Source organism: Rhincodon typus, chromosome 47 (assembly GCF_021869965.1).
Source record: "Rhincodon typus isolate 14 chromosome 47, sRhiTyp1.1, whole genome shotgun sequence".
Taxonomy (NCBI): Eukaryota; Metazoa; Chordata; class Chondrichthyes; order Orectolobiformes; family Rhincodontidae; genus Rhincodon; species Rhincodon typus.
This window is the reverse complement of record NC_063378.1, coordinates 8,489,255-8,504,282: the sequence shown is the minus strand read 5'-3', so window position 1 is coordinate 8,504,282 and position 15,028 is coordinate 8,489,255. Positions and strand designations below refer to the sequence as shown.

Genomic DNA, 15,028 nt, shown 5'->3' with positions numbered 1-15,028 from the left:
CAGAGAGATGCATAGACAGAGAGGTGGATAGGTAGGTAGGTAGGCAGGCAAGCATGCAAGCAAGCAATGGCCTAGTGGTATTATCGCTGGGCTGCTAATCCAGAGACCCAGATAACGTTCTGGGGACCTGGGTTTGAATCCCGCCATGGCAGATGGTGGAATTTGAATTCAATAAAATATCTGGAATTAAGAGTCTAATGATGACCATGAATCCATTGCTGATTGTCAGGAAACCCATCTGGTTCACTAATGATCTTCAGGGAAGGAAACTGCCATCCTTACCTGGTATGGTCTACATGTGACTCCAGACCCACAGCAATGTAGTTGGCTCTTAACTGCCCTCTGGGCAATTAGGGATGGGCAATAAAGGCTGGCCTAGGCAGCGACACCCTCATCCCGTGAATGGATTAAGAAAAGAAAGATAGATAGATACATAGATTGACAAACAGACAGGTACATACACCAGTACAGAGAAGGAGGTAAAGAGAGACAATGATAGCTAGATAGATCTTCAGGCAGACAAAGAGGCACTCAGACAATAAATGATGTTAGTTGGCCTGAAAGAATTCAATTTGAGCTGAAAATCGTCCCAGTTACAAACGAGTGAAAGACAGTAATCTGCCATTTTCTCTTTAGTCATCAGATTCGAGCTATCAGTTGTTAGTCCTGACTGCTTTGTGGGAACATTGACCAGCAACAGTGCACAGGATTGGACGATGTGGGGAGTAACCATCAATGTGTTTCTTCATAGTCTCTTGTGCGGGGCCTAGACAGTTCAATTTCTGACAAGTTCTTTCCGATTCGGTGATCGATCAGGAAGGATAAAGAAGGCATTTATTTTTAAAAAAAGAAATAGAATGTGGTATTGAAATGCCTGATCAAAGAGAAACCAGAAGCAGCAAAAAAAAAAATTGTTTTTCAAAATAGAGGGAAGTAGATTGTGGTGACTGTTAAAGGATTTCTGTTCTTTTTGGTTTATACCAATAGCCCAGGCTTGAGTGCGTAGGCAGGGTATTAAAGTTTGTACATGAAAATCTCCAAATGAAAGGAGCAAACTAATGGGATGGACACATCGCTTTTAATGCAGGAAGGCTGGAGATAAGGAATTTTAGAAAAGTGGGATGTAGTATTACACCAAACAGAGCCCTGATGGGCTGAAGGGCCACTGACGAACCTCTGCAGTGCTATAGGATTCTATGATTCAACGAAATTGTGCCGGGGTGAGTTGGGGCAGGGGGGGGGGGCTCTTGGGGAGTGCACAGAAGCTGGTCATTCGAGGGACTCAGATTGAAGTGAATCAGGAGAAGAAGCAGAGGAGGGGTGCAGGATAGGAGGAGGAGAATTTGTTTTGTGGACACAGCAAGCTGTTGTGATCTAAAAGGGAGCAGCTTCAATAGGGACTTTCATAATAGAGTTGGAGTAATTATAGAAGGAGCTGGAAGGTATTTTGAGAAGCGAACAGTGGGGAGTGGGAAGAATTGGAAAGCCCTTCTGAGGACTGGCATAGGGGCAATGGATTGAATGGCCTTTCTTTGCACTGAAGCAACCCCTGAGTTGACCCTTGCCCGTTGGATGGAGTCAGATAAACAGCCTGGTGACCCCATCTGTCTGCTTGATTTCTCATTGCTAGCCCATACTTATCTACCGCATTGGCATTAAGCTGCTGAAATGATATTGGCACCTATTTAACGCATGGAATTTGTTACAAGCCGCACACAGAGGCTGGAAGGGAAAAGGGAGTAAATGAAATCCTTTACAGAGGAACATTGTCGGCCAACACCTCACGATGAGCTTGCTCGCTTACCTGAGAGGAGAAGAACAACTCGAAGGGACGTTTTCCACACCAAGTAACTCATTGTCTGCTGAGCCATTTCTCAATTTAACACGTCTCTCCAATGCCCTTTGAGTGAGCAGAATCTCTCCGAGCTCATCATCGCCTTCGCAAGTTTTCAAAGAGGAAGGAACAAGTTCAAAAAATGTCAGCTAGATGTCATGCGTATGTGGTTTTCTCTCTCTCTGTGTCTCTCACACACCATCTCTCGATGAGTCTTACAGTTCTATTTTCATGCAAGAGGGCACTCTCTGACCAGAACTGTCACTGTGTCCCTTCCAGTAAGGAATAACATGCTGCTGCAAGCGTTGGTGAGGCCCCGTTTGGAGTACTGTGTGCAGTTCTGGTTGCTCAACTATAGCAAGGGTATTATTAAACTAGAAAGAGTGCAGAGAAGACTTACTAGGACGCTACCTGGACTGGCGGGTTTGAGTTATAGGGAGAGGTTGGATCGCCTGGGGCTATTTTCTGAGGTGCGTGGGAGACTGAAGGGTGGCATCATAGAGGTCTATAAAATCATGAGAGGCATAGACAAGGTAGATAGCAGGCAGCATTTCCCCAGGGTAGGGGAGTCTAAAAGCAGAGGGCATAGGTTTAAAGGTGAGAGGGGAGAGATACAGTAGGGTGCAGAGGGGCAATTTTGTTCACACAGAGGGTGGTGAGTGTCTGGGATGAGCTACCAGAGGTAGTGGTGGAAGCGAGTACAATTTTGTCACTTAAGAAACACATAGATAGGTACGTGGATGGGATAGGTATGGAGGGATATGGACCCAACGCAGGCAAATGGGACAAGTTTAAGTTGGGAAAACTGGATGGCATAGGAAAGTTGGGCCGAAAAGCCTGTTTCCATGCTGTAGACCTCTATGATTCTAAAAGACATGAGCTGTGTCCCCCTTCAACATGCCCAGGCCAACATATTGATTTGCCTGATTGTGTCAAGGCCCAGATGTCTGACAACTGGGGAAGTATTCCCACAGTAGACAAACAGGAGGCTGGAAGAACACAGCAGGCCAGGCAGTATCTGGACGAAAGGAGCAGCCAACGTTTCGGGTATTACCCTTCCTCAGGGCAACATGTGGGGGTAGGGGGAGATGCAGATAATGCTGGGGGGGGTGGGTGAAGGGAAGACGGGGAAGAGAGGTGGACATTGGCAGTAAGTATGACCTGATTGGTCAATGGGAGGGATGAATCCTATTGATGAGTGGAAGGGAGGGTCAGAAGGTGAAAATGGAAGGAAGGAGGTGGGGCTGGAAAGGGGGGATGGGTGGAAAGGTTATCTGAAATTGGAGAAACTCAGTGTCGAATCCACGGGGCTGCAGGGTGGAAGATAAGGCGTCGTCCTTCAAATTTGAGTTCTGAGTTGCTGTGACACTGGAGGAGGCTGAGGACGGACATGTTGGAGGGGGAGTTTGGGCGGGGAGGGTGTGTGGGGGAGTTGAAATGGGTGGTGACTGGGAGGGACACAGGCCAATTTGGAGCAGGAGTATGGTGCTTAAGTCTATCCTCCAACACCATAGAACAAGACCCAAAGCGAACGTGATTGTGGAGTTCTGCTGCATAGTCTTGTGTAGGCCCTGATGGCTATAAATTCCACTGAGAGCCAAGAATCTACCTCCCTAGGAGGACTCTTGCAGTACAGTGGTTCTGAAACACACATTTTCTTTTTGGTTATTCATGCCTACAGGAGGTAGGCATTGCTGGTTAGCAATTACCCGTCCCTATTTGCCCAGAGGGCAGTTAGGAGTCAACCACATTGGTGTGAGGTCTGGAGTCACATGTAGGCCCAGACCAGCTAAGGGTGGCAGATTTCATTCCTTGAAGGACATTAGTGAACCTGATGGGTTTTTCCAACAATCGGCAACATTTTGACAGTCAGCTTTAGACACTTAATTCTAGTTTTCTTCTTTTTTTTTAAAATTTGAACTCTCCTCCCACGGTAGGATTCAAACCCAGGTCCCTAGAACTTTTATTAACTTCCTGAAGAGGCACAAGAACCGGAACATTAACTCCGTTTTCTTCCCACAGATGATGCCAGACCTGCTGAGTTTCTTCAGCAATTTCTATTTTTTTTTAACTAATTCACGGGATGAGGGCGTCGCTGGCCAGGCAGTATTTATTGCCATTCCTCATCGTCCAGAGGGCAGTTCAGAGTCAACCACATTGTGATGGGTCTGGAGTCATGTGTAGGCCAGACCAGGTAAGGATGGCAGTTTCCTTCCCTCAAGGACATTCGCAAACCAGACGGGTTTTTCCCTGACAATCGGCAATGAATTCATGGTCATTATTAGATCCTTAATTCCAGATATTTTTATTAAATTCAAATTCTACCATCTGCCGTGGCAGGATTTGAGCCCAAGTCCCCAGAATTTATCTGGGTCTGTGGATTAACAGGCCAGCAATAATACCACTAGGCCATTGCCTCGCCTGGCAAAGGAGTAGGTCTTCTGGTCTAAAGGGGGGACACTACTACTGCACGACAAGAGCCCCCTCACATGCTTTCTCACTGGCTTACCTTTGGCTCCAGTAAACTGCTGCAGTAATTTAGTTAACAGCGCATATTTTTCATTGGATTGGTGATTTATTTTAAAACACAGTTTAGAATTCTGAATTGGGGACCCTTTGTGATTCAGTTGCAGATGCTAAAAATGATGTACATTCTCACACAGGACACTGATATTTGCAGTTCTTTCAAACTGACATCTCTTTTGCAATTAACTGTGTATTGACTGAAGGCGAAGATTAAGATAAAATGTCAAACCAGTCACAATACTAACAGCAGAGGAAGCAAAACACAATACACTGTCTGCTCCATCCATTTCCAAACTAAAGATCTTGAATCTTCCTCAACATGGCACCATCCTCAGAGTGAATGCACACTCACGCCCTTTTCGTTTTCGTGAGTTCGGAGAATGAAGACTTGGCAAATGATCTGCAGCTCCTCCATCGCACCTCCTCCCCCCGTCACAACAGCGCACAGTTTTCAGCCAACAAGTGGCTAAGGATGTAGCAAGTTTGCTGCATTTCCTGTGATAAGGTCAGAACTCGCACGACATCGGCTTATCGTTCCAACAGATTTATTTGGAAACACAAGCTATCAAATAAACCCGTGGGACTATAACCAGATGTCATGTGATTTCTGACCTTGTCCACCCCAGTCCAACTTCAGCATCTCCACATCTTGCTTATGATAATGCAACAATTAACCACAAACCAGCACCTCATGATCTTGTCAATGAATAGTTTCTACTGCATGTTCCTGCCTAACCATGGTCTAATCAGTCAGAACCCTTTTCCACATGATATGTTCTTTCCTTTCTAGGTTTCGTTCCTTGCGCCTCTGTTCTGATGAGTACCAGGCTCCTTGGTTCTTTTGATTCTATGTCTGCTTCAAACAACTCTACACTTCACTGGGATGACTGCCCTCACCAGTTGCAGGCCTCCTTCCTCAAAGCTACAGCAGCGCGTTCTCAAAACGGTTCAAAGCTGACGATACCTCAAGCTGGTCTCTGAGATGCGTCACTGCACTTGCAACACACAGTTGCAAAATTGTCATTTGGCAATGCAGGACTTACATGTTGCTGAAAAAGAAAAATAGGAAACATCTTATCGTAGCTTTTCATCTCACCACATGCCAGGAAGTTTTGCAGGAATGGCCAAAATAAAGAGGCACAGCATTTATACCATCCAAGAAGCGAGTGCCAATTGGTTAGTAAGTGGGTTCCACTTGGCAGAGATACCTGGGTGCCATGGTGGAACAGTTGCTGAGCGTTGGCGTGGGTGTGCAGCAGGCGTGAGGAAAGCTAATGGCACACTGGCTTCCATAGCAAGAGGATTTGAGTATTGGAGTGAGGATGTCTTGCTGCAGTTATACAGGGTCTTGGTGAGGCCACACCTTGAGTATTGGATGCAGTTTTGGTCTGAGGAAGGACATTCTTGCTATTGATTGGTTCACAAGTCTGGATGGTAAGACTGATGTATGTGGAAAGTCTGGATCAATTGGGCCTGTACTCGCTGGAATTTAGAAGAACAAGGGGGGGATCTCATAGAAACATGTAAAATCCTGATGGGACTGGACAGGCTAGATGCAGGAAGAATGTTCCCTGATTTTGGGGAAGTCCAGAATTAGGGGTCACAGTCTAAGAATAAGGGGTAAGCCATTCAGGACTGAGATGAGGAAGAATTTCTTCACTCAGAGAATTGTGAACCTGTGGAATTCTCTCCCACAGGAAGCTGTCGGGGTCAGTTCATTGCAGCTAAAGGGATCAAGAGGTATGGAGAGAAAGCGGGAGTGGGATAGTGAGATTGCATGATCAGCCATGATTAGGGTGCATTCTCGAAGCACTGAATGGCCTACTCCTGCTCCTATTTTCTCTGTTTCTACTACCATGCCAATGGCATCAGTTAATGCCTGGCAGTTAACTGTAAACCTATGTTGAATAATCCTGAGTGCGCAAGAAACAGACGGACAATCAGATTACCAATTGGGCTTAAAACTACATATGTTAAGAGTTGAGGAACTGTTCTTTGCTGACTGAAAAGGCAGAAAGTATACACACTGCACCTGTTTCAACTCCATTCTTCGTTGCTGGTTCATTTCTCAGCACCTTGAGCAGCCAGAAACTGCTTAGTATCAAATGCAAACATGGCTCGGCAGTTAACTCTCAGTCACCATCCACTGCTGCATTTACCAAAGCCATGCCTGTCCAAATCAGTGCTCCCGCCTCACTGTAAAAATGTTCCTTCCACCCCCTTGTTGTTTCTTGCAATTTGAATGCTGTCCTTCAGGGTATGAAATCTGGCATCCTCAACACTGGCCTACAAGTGACTCCAGGCTCACAGCAATGTGGTTGACTCTCCAACACCTCCTGGAATGGCCCAGAAAGCCCCTCAGTTATACCATTTGCTAAAAAAAGCCTCAAAGAAATGAAACTAAACCATCAGCTGGGGCATTAAGTTTAAAAATTGGCAGGTAGTGTTGAAGCTTTGTAGAACCTTAGTTAGGCCGCATTTGGAATATTGTGTTCAATTCTGGTCGCCACACTACCAGAAATATGTGGTGGCTTTGGAGAGGGTACAGAAGAGGTTTACCAGGATGTTGCCTGGTATGGAGGGCATCAGCTACAAGGAGAGGTTGGAGAAAGTTGGGTTGTTCTCACTGGAACAACGGAGGTGAGGGGCGACCAAGATTATGAAGGGCATGGACAGACTGGACAGTCAGAAGCTTTTTCCCAGAGTGGAAGAGTCAGTTACCAGGGGGACATAGGTTTAAGGTGCGAGGGGCAAGGTTTAATGGTGATGTACGAGGCAAGTTTTTTACACAGAGGGTGGTGGGTGCCTAGAACTCGCAGCCGGGGGAGGTAGTGGAAGCAGATACGATGGTGACTTTTAAAGGGCGTCTTGACAAATACATGAATAGGATGGGAATAGAGGGATACGGTCCCCGCAAGGGTAGGGGGTTTTAGTTGTGATGGGCAGCATGTCGGTGCAGGCTTGAAGGGCCTGTTGCTGTGCTGTAATTTTCTTTGTTCTTTGTTCAAACGGATCATCTGGCATCGACCCAGGCACCGGAAAAATACAACGGCAGAAACAGCCCTGTATGACCCTCACTAACATTTGGGGCCAGCGCCAGAATTGGGAGAGCTATCTCACAACAGCCTGACACAGTCATACTTACAGAATCATACCTTATAAACAATGTCCCAGACATCACCATCACCGTCCCTGGATATGTCCTGTCCCACCGACAGGACACACCCAGCAGAGGTGGAACACAGTGGTATATAGTCAGGAGGGTGTTGCTCTAGGAGCCCTCAACACTGACTCTGGACCCTATGAAGTCTCATGGCTTCAGGTTAAACACGGGCAAGGAAGCTTCCTGCTGATTATCATGTACCATCCTCCCTCAGGTGATGAATCCGTACTCCTCCATGTTGAACAACATTTGGAGGAAGCACTGAGCAAAGCAAGAGCGCAAAATGTACTCTGGGTGGGGGATTTCAATATCCTCCACCAAGAGTGGCTCAGCAGCAGGACTACTGATTGAACTGGTCGGGTCCTAAAGGACGTAGCTGCTAGACTGGGTCTGCAGCAGGTGGTGAGGGAACCAAGAGGGAAAAACATACTTGACCTCATCCTTACTAATCCAGTTGCATCTGCCCATGACAGTATCGCTAAGAGTGACCATCGCACAGTCCTTGTGGAGACAAAGTCCCACCTTCACATTGAGAATAACCTTCATCGTGTTGTGTGGCGCTATCACCGTGCTAAATGGGACAGACTTCGCACAGATCTAGCAACTCAAGACTGGGCATCCATGAGACGCTGTGGGCCATCAACAGCAGGAGGATTGTACCCCAGCTCAATCTGTAACCTCAAGGCCCGGCATATCCCCCTCTCAACCATTACCATCAAGCCAGGGGATCAACCCTGGTTCAATGGAGAGTGCAGGAGGGGATGCCAGGAGCAGCACCAGGCATACCTGAAAATGAGGTATCAACCTGGTGAAGCCACCAAACAGGACTACTTGCATGTCATACAGCACTCCACATGGGATATCAAGAAACAATTGGATACTGCAAAGGCTATCGGCCCTGACAATATTCCAGCAATAGTACTGAAGACTTGTGCCCTAGAACATGCCGCTCCCTGAGCCAGGCTGTTCCAGTACAGTGACAACATTGGCATCTACCCAACAATGTGGAAAATTGCCCGGGTATGTCCTGTACACAAAAATCAGGACAAATCCAACCCGGCCAATTCCCGCCCCATCAGTCTCCTCTCGATCATCAGTAAAGTGATGGAAGGTGTCAGTAACAGCGCTATCAAACTGCACCTGCTCAGCAATAACTTGCTCAGTGACGCCCAGTTTGGGATCCGCCAGGGCCACTCAGCTCCCGACCTCATTCCAGCCTCGGTTCAAACATGGACAGAAGGGCTGAATTCCAGAGGGTGAGGGTGAGAGTGACAGCCCTTGACATCAAGGCTGCATTCGACCGAGTGTGGCATCAAGGAACCCGAGCAAAACTGAAATCAATGGGTATCGGGGGGCAAACTCCCTGTTGGTTGGAGTCATAGTTGACACATAGGACGATGGTTGTGGTTGTGGGAGGTCAGTCATCTCAGCTCCAGGACATCTCTGCAGGAGTTCCTCAGGGTACTGTCCTAGGCCCAACCATCTTCAGCTGCTTCATCAATGACCTTCCCTCCACCATAAGGTCAGAAGTGGGGATGTTCGCCAATGATCGCACAATGATCAGCAACATTCGTGACTCCTCAGATACTGAAGCAGGCCGTGTTCACATGCAACAAGGTCTGGACATTATCCAGGCTTGGGCTGACAAGGGGCAAATAACATTTGTGCCACACAAAGGCCAGGCTATGACCATCTGCAAAAAGAGACAATCTAACCATCGTTCCTTGACTTTTAATGGTGTTCCCATCATTGAATCCTGCAATATCAACAACCTGAGTGTTACCATTGACCAGGAACTCAACTGGACTCACCTCACAAATGCAGCGGCTACAGGAGCAGGTCAGAGGCTATGAATCCTGCAGCGAGTAACTCCCCTCCTGACTCCCCCAAAGCCTATTCACTCTCTACAATACACAAGTCAGGAGTGTGATGGAATACTCCCCACTTGCCCTGGATGGGGGCAGCTCCAACAACACTCAAGAAGCTCGACACCATCCAGGACAAAGCAGCCCCCACTCAATTGGCCCCACATCCACAAATATCCCACTCCCTCCCCCACCGACGCTCAGTCACAGCGGTGTGTACCATCTACAAGATGCTCTGCAGAAATTCACCAAAGATCCTCAGGCAGCACCTTCCAAACCCACGATCACTTCCATCTGGAAGGACAAGGGGCAGCAGATATATGGGAACACCACGCCCTGCAAGTTTCCCTCCGAGCCACTCCCCATCCTGACTTGAGAATATATCGCCGTTCCTTTAGTGTCGCTGGGTCAGAATCCTGGAATTCCCTCCCTAAGGGGCATTGTGGATCAACCCTATAGCACATGGGGACTGCAGCGGGTCAAGGAGGCAGCTCACCCCCCAGGGAACAATTACAGACAGACAATAAACACCAGTGACACCCCCCACCCTATGAGTGAATTGAAAAAACAATTGGTTACGTTGTGGCTCCTTCATTCATTTCAAACTCCTCTGCAAGGCCTCCCCTGTTCTCTATAAATGAAAGTTGCCTGTTTCGTTGAGTGGTCAGTTCAAACTCCCTCCCAGTTTGCTCTTGTCTTCGGACACCACGGTCATGCAGCACAGGAGAGACCCTTCAGCCCACTGGGTTTGCACTGACCTATCAACAGCAATCCCTGTTACCCACACTAGCCACATAGCCTTGAATGCTGTGACATTCCCAAGTGTTCATCCAAGTACTTTTTCAAGGTTCGGAGCTTTCCTGCCTCAACTACAACATCCAGGCAGTGCATTCCAAAATGCCCACCCTCTGGGTGAAAATGTTCTTTCTCAAATCCCCTCGAAACCACCTGCCCTTCACTTTAAAATGATGCTCCCCTTGTCATTGACCCTTCAACTAAGGGGAACAGCTGCTTCCCACCACCCAGTCCATGCCCCTCCTAATCTTATACCCCTCTATCAGGTTCCCACCCCTCCAACCTTCCATGCTCCAAAGAAAACAACCCGAGCTTATTCAGCCTCTCTTCACCGCTAAACTGCTCCATCCCAGGGCAACATCCTGGTGAATCTCCCACTGCGCTCCCCCCAGTACAATCACATCTTTCCTACAGTGCGGGGGCCAGAACTGCACTCACAACAAAGGTGAAAGTTCCTGAGGACCACAGTACGGTTATCTCACTTGAGAGAGATCACTGCTGGTGGTTTGACCCAATATTGAGCGCAAGTCAGGCCGTGGTGAGGTTGAGAATGTGGGGCCATCATGGTGAACCTAGTCACTGCGGCCAAACTAAAGTCCTGTACAGCTTTCACATAACATCTCTGCTTTTAGAATCTACGGCACAACTGACAAAAGCAAGCCTCATGAAGAACCCTATTAATCTGTGCTGTCACCTTCAGGGATCTATGGACAAGCTCCCCAAAATCCCTCTTTCCCTCTGAGCTTCCTGGTGTCCTGTCATTCATTAAGTGCTCCCTTGACTTGTTGCCTCTTAGAGTCATAGAGCTGTACAGCACGGAAACAGACCCTTCAGTCCAACACATCCATGCCGACCAGATATTCTAAATTAATCTAGCCCCATTTGCCAGCATTTGGCCCATATCCCTCTAAACCTTTCCTATTCATATACCTTTTAAATATTGTAATGTACCAGCCTCCATCACTTCCCCAGAAGCTCATTCCATACACGCACCACTCTCTGTGAAAAAAAAAAAGCCCCTTAGGCCCTTGTGGGGAGAAATTTCAGAAGTCTGAAGTGCAAAGAGACGTGGGAGGTCTAGTCCAGGATTCTCTCAAGGTAAACTTGCAGGTTGAGTCAGTAGTCAGGAAGGCAAATGCGATGTTGGCATTTATTTTGAGAGGACTTGAATATAAAAGCAGGGATGTACTTCTGAGGCTTTAAAGGGCTCTGGTCAGGCCACATTTGGAGTATTGTGTGCAGTTTTGGACCCCATATCTCAGGAAGGATGTACTGGCCCTGGAGCGGGTTCAGAGGAGGTTCACGAGAATGGTCCCAGGAATGGAAAGGTGAACATATGAGGAAAGTTCGAGGACTCTGGGACTATACTCATTGGAGTTTAGAAGGATGAGGGGGGATCTAATTGAAACATACAGAATACTGAATGGCCTGGACAAAGTGGATGTTGGGAAGATGTTTCCATTGGTAGGAGAGACTAGGACCCGAGGGCACAGCCTTAGAGTAAAGGGAAGACCTTTTAGAACGGAGATAAGGAGAAACTTCTTCAGCCAGAGAGTGGTGAATCTTTGGAATTCACTGCCACAGAGGCTGTGGGTCATTGAGTATAGTTAAGACTGAGATAGATAGGTTCTTGATTGTCAAGAGGATCAAAGGTTACGGGGAGAAAGCGGGAGAATGGGGTTGAGGAACTTATCAGGCATGACTGAATGGCAGAACAGACTCGATGGGCCGAATGGGCTAATTTCTGCTCCTTTGTCTTATGGTCTTATGGTCTTATTTTTAAATCTTTCCCCTCTCACCTTAAACCTATGCCCCTCTGGTTTTGGACTCCCCTATCCTGGAGAAAAGACCTTGTCTATGCACCCTGTCCATGCCGCTCATGATTTTATAAACTTCTATACCCCCTCAGTCTCCAACATGCCAGGGAAAATAGCCCCAGCCTATTCAGCCTCTCCCTGTAGCTCTAAACGTTCAACCCCTTGTAAATCTTTTCTGAACCTTTTCAAGTTTCACAACGTCCTTCCTATATGAGGGAGACCAGAAATGAATGCAGTATTCTAAAAGTGGTCTCACCACTCTCCAAAGTGCATCACATTGCATTTATCAGGGTTTAATTCCAGATGCTGACTGATCAGATTAATTTTGGCAACGGATGGGAGTGGCCTGCATGGCATGTCAAATTGTATTCCTAGTTCTAAATACAACAACAGCCGTGCAAAATTTTAAAATAAGGAACCTCTCACCCTCATCATTGGTTATTTCAAGTGGCTTCCGCTTCTTTACGAAAATACAACAGGAGATAAATGACTTGTTAGAAGAAGAACAGTTTGCTTGCTTTGTAAGCTACTGTTTTAATTTCTGGACCTCCACTTGATTCTATTTTACAAAGGAAGAAGAGAAGAGTCCTCAGTGCAAAATGCAGTTAATTATTTGGACGTTCACTGCATACATCACTCTACTCTCTGGTACATTTGTAAGTTTTATCATTCGACTTTGTATCTGAGGTGTTTTTTGTTAGACTTTTGCTTTCAAATCAAGCCTATGCTTGCTATATCCTGTTGTAAAGCACAGGTTTATTTTCTAAATCAGTCATATAGTATGGGCAGGTAATGTCCCCATTTATTCCACATCTGGAACGACTGCAGTGTGTGTGCAGCCACAGAACTGTTAGGCGAGGAATTCCAGAATTTTGACGCTGGCAACATGCTTGTAAATCTTTTCTGAACCCTTTCAAGTTTCACGACATCCTTGCTATAGCAGGGAGGCCAGAAATGAATGCAGTATTCCAAAAGTGGCCTCACCACTCTCCAAAGTGCATCACCTCACATTTATCAGGGTTTTATTCCAGATGCTGACTGATCAGCATGGTGACACTGAAGGAACGGTGATTTATTTCCAAGTCAGGATGGTGAGTGGCTCGGAGGGGAACTTGCAGGGGGTAGTGTTCCCATGTACCTGTTGCCCCTTGTCCTTCTCGAAGGAAGTGGCCGTGGTTTGGAAGGTGGCCTGTAAGGAGAATTTCTGCCGTGCATCTTGTAGATGGTACACGCTGCTGCTTCTGAGCGTCGGTGGGGGAGGGAGTGGGATGTTTGTGGATGTGGTGCCAATTGAGCGGGGGCTGCTTTGTCCTGGATGGTGTCGAGCTTCTTGAGTGTTGTTGGAGCTGCCCCCATCCAGGGGCAAGTGGGGAGTATTCCATCCCACTCCTGACTTGTGCCTTGTCGATGGTGGGACAGGCTTTGGGGGGAGACAGGAGGGGAGTTACTCACTGCAGGATTCCCAGCCTCTGACCTGCTCTTATAACAAGTAACGTCACCATAGTCCAAGAGGATCTTAGGGCTGTTGTTTTATTATAAAGCTGTGACTAATGGTGGCTTTAACCCAAGGGTGTGTCTGAGAAGATAACACTTTCAACTGGTGGTGGACATCTACCTGCTATGGTAACCACATTATGGATATGGCTCTCTAATCTTTCCTTGCATCTAAAATCCCTCATTCTTCGGATCGTTCTAGGAGCCATTTTCAATGGCACGAGGTTCAATAACCAGAGGGACACGGAAGAGAAAGAATCAGCAAGGGAAGCAAAGGGGTAGGGGTGGGGAGGAGGGAATGAGGGCCTTTTTTGACACTGCGAGTTGTTGCGATCTGCGATGTGCTACCTGACAGGGCTGAGGGAGAAGGTTCTAGAGAAGGTTTGAAAACTGGGGAGCAGTTGATGGAAACAGTCCAGGGCCATGAGGGGAAAGAGGCGTAGAACATTGAGTGATGCATGGGAAAAATATCGGCAGGCCCTCAAATATTCCTCATTGATTGCTAATATCTCTGGGAAGCCCGGAGGTTGTAAAAGTGGCAGTTATTTCACGAATATCTCGCATTACGTTATAATTTCAGTGACCGCCCCAGCTCCTCTCCACATGTGGTCTCATCTTCTCTTGTCTTCGCAATATCTATCCATGGTCCTTCTAGAACCTGCATATCTATCCCAATGCAGAATTAGTTCTCCTTCAAGTGAAAAGGTGAGATGAATTTTGCAGTATTTTCTTTCGGACGGGACAGGAAACTTATCAATCTTTGCAGTCAGCAGACTGTGAAGGGAAATGGTTTGTATTAAATTCTGAGACATGTTGCAGAATATCAGGCACTGCACTCAGTTAGTCATACAGATAATAGTGTCTGCCGTGCACCACACCACGCCCCCCAACAAAATATTGCTTCCTTACTGTTTAAATATAGGATTTAGAAACAGAGAAAATAGGAGCTTGAGTAGGCCATTCGGCCCTTCATGCATGCTCTGCTATTCAATTGGATCACAACTGATCGCCCAACTCAGTCCCTGCTCCCCCGTATCCTATGATCCATTTAGCCCTAAGAACTCTATCCAAACCTTTTTGAAGCCATTGAGTTTGACCTCAACCACTTTCTGTGGCAGAGAATCCCAGAAGCTCATGCCCATTTGTTCCCTACTGATACAGTCTGGAACCACAGTCTCAGAATATAGGGGCGCCAATTTCAGACTGAGATGAGGAGGAATTTCTTCTCTCTGAGGGTTTTTTAAGTCTTTGGAACTCCTTGTTGCAAGGAGCTGTAGGGGGAAGGAGTCCTTATGTATATTTAAGGGTGAGATAGATTCCTTATCAGTCAGGGAAACAAGGGTTACAGGGAAAGGACAGAAAAGTGGACATGAGGAATTTTGGATCAGCCATGATCCTGTTGAATATGGGAGCAGGTCTGAGGGGCTGAATGGCCTAATCTTGTTCCGATATCTTATGGTCCTATATGTCGAGGATTTTATGTTTTATTTGAACTCTCCATCTCTGATTCAGTATGTGTCTGCCTCCAATGTCT

At 46.9% G+C, this 15,028-nt stretch overlaps 1 protein-coding gene across 1 annotated transcript in view; it reads right to left on the bottom strand.

Moving 5' to 3' along the window:
- LOC109923692 (nectin-1-like) overlaps positions 1-15,028 on the bottom strand; it is a 50,337-nt gene that overhangs the window by 34,088 nt on the left and 1,221 nt on the right. The gene's annotated exons all lie outside the window — the stretch shown is intronic.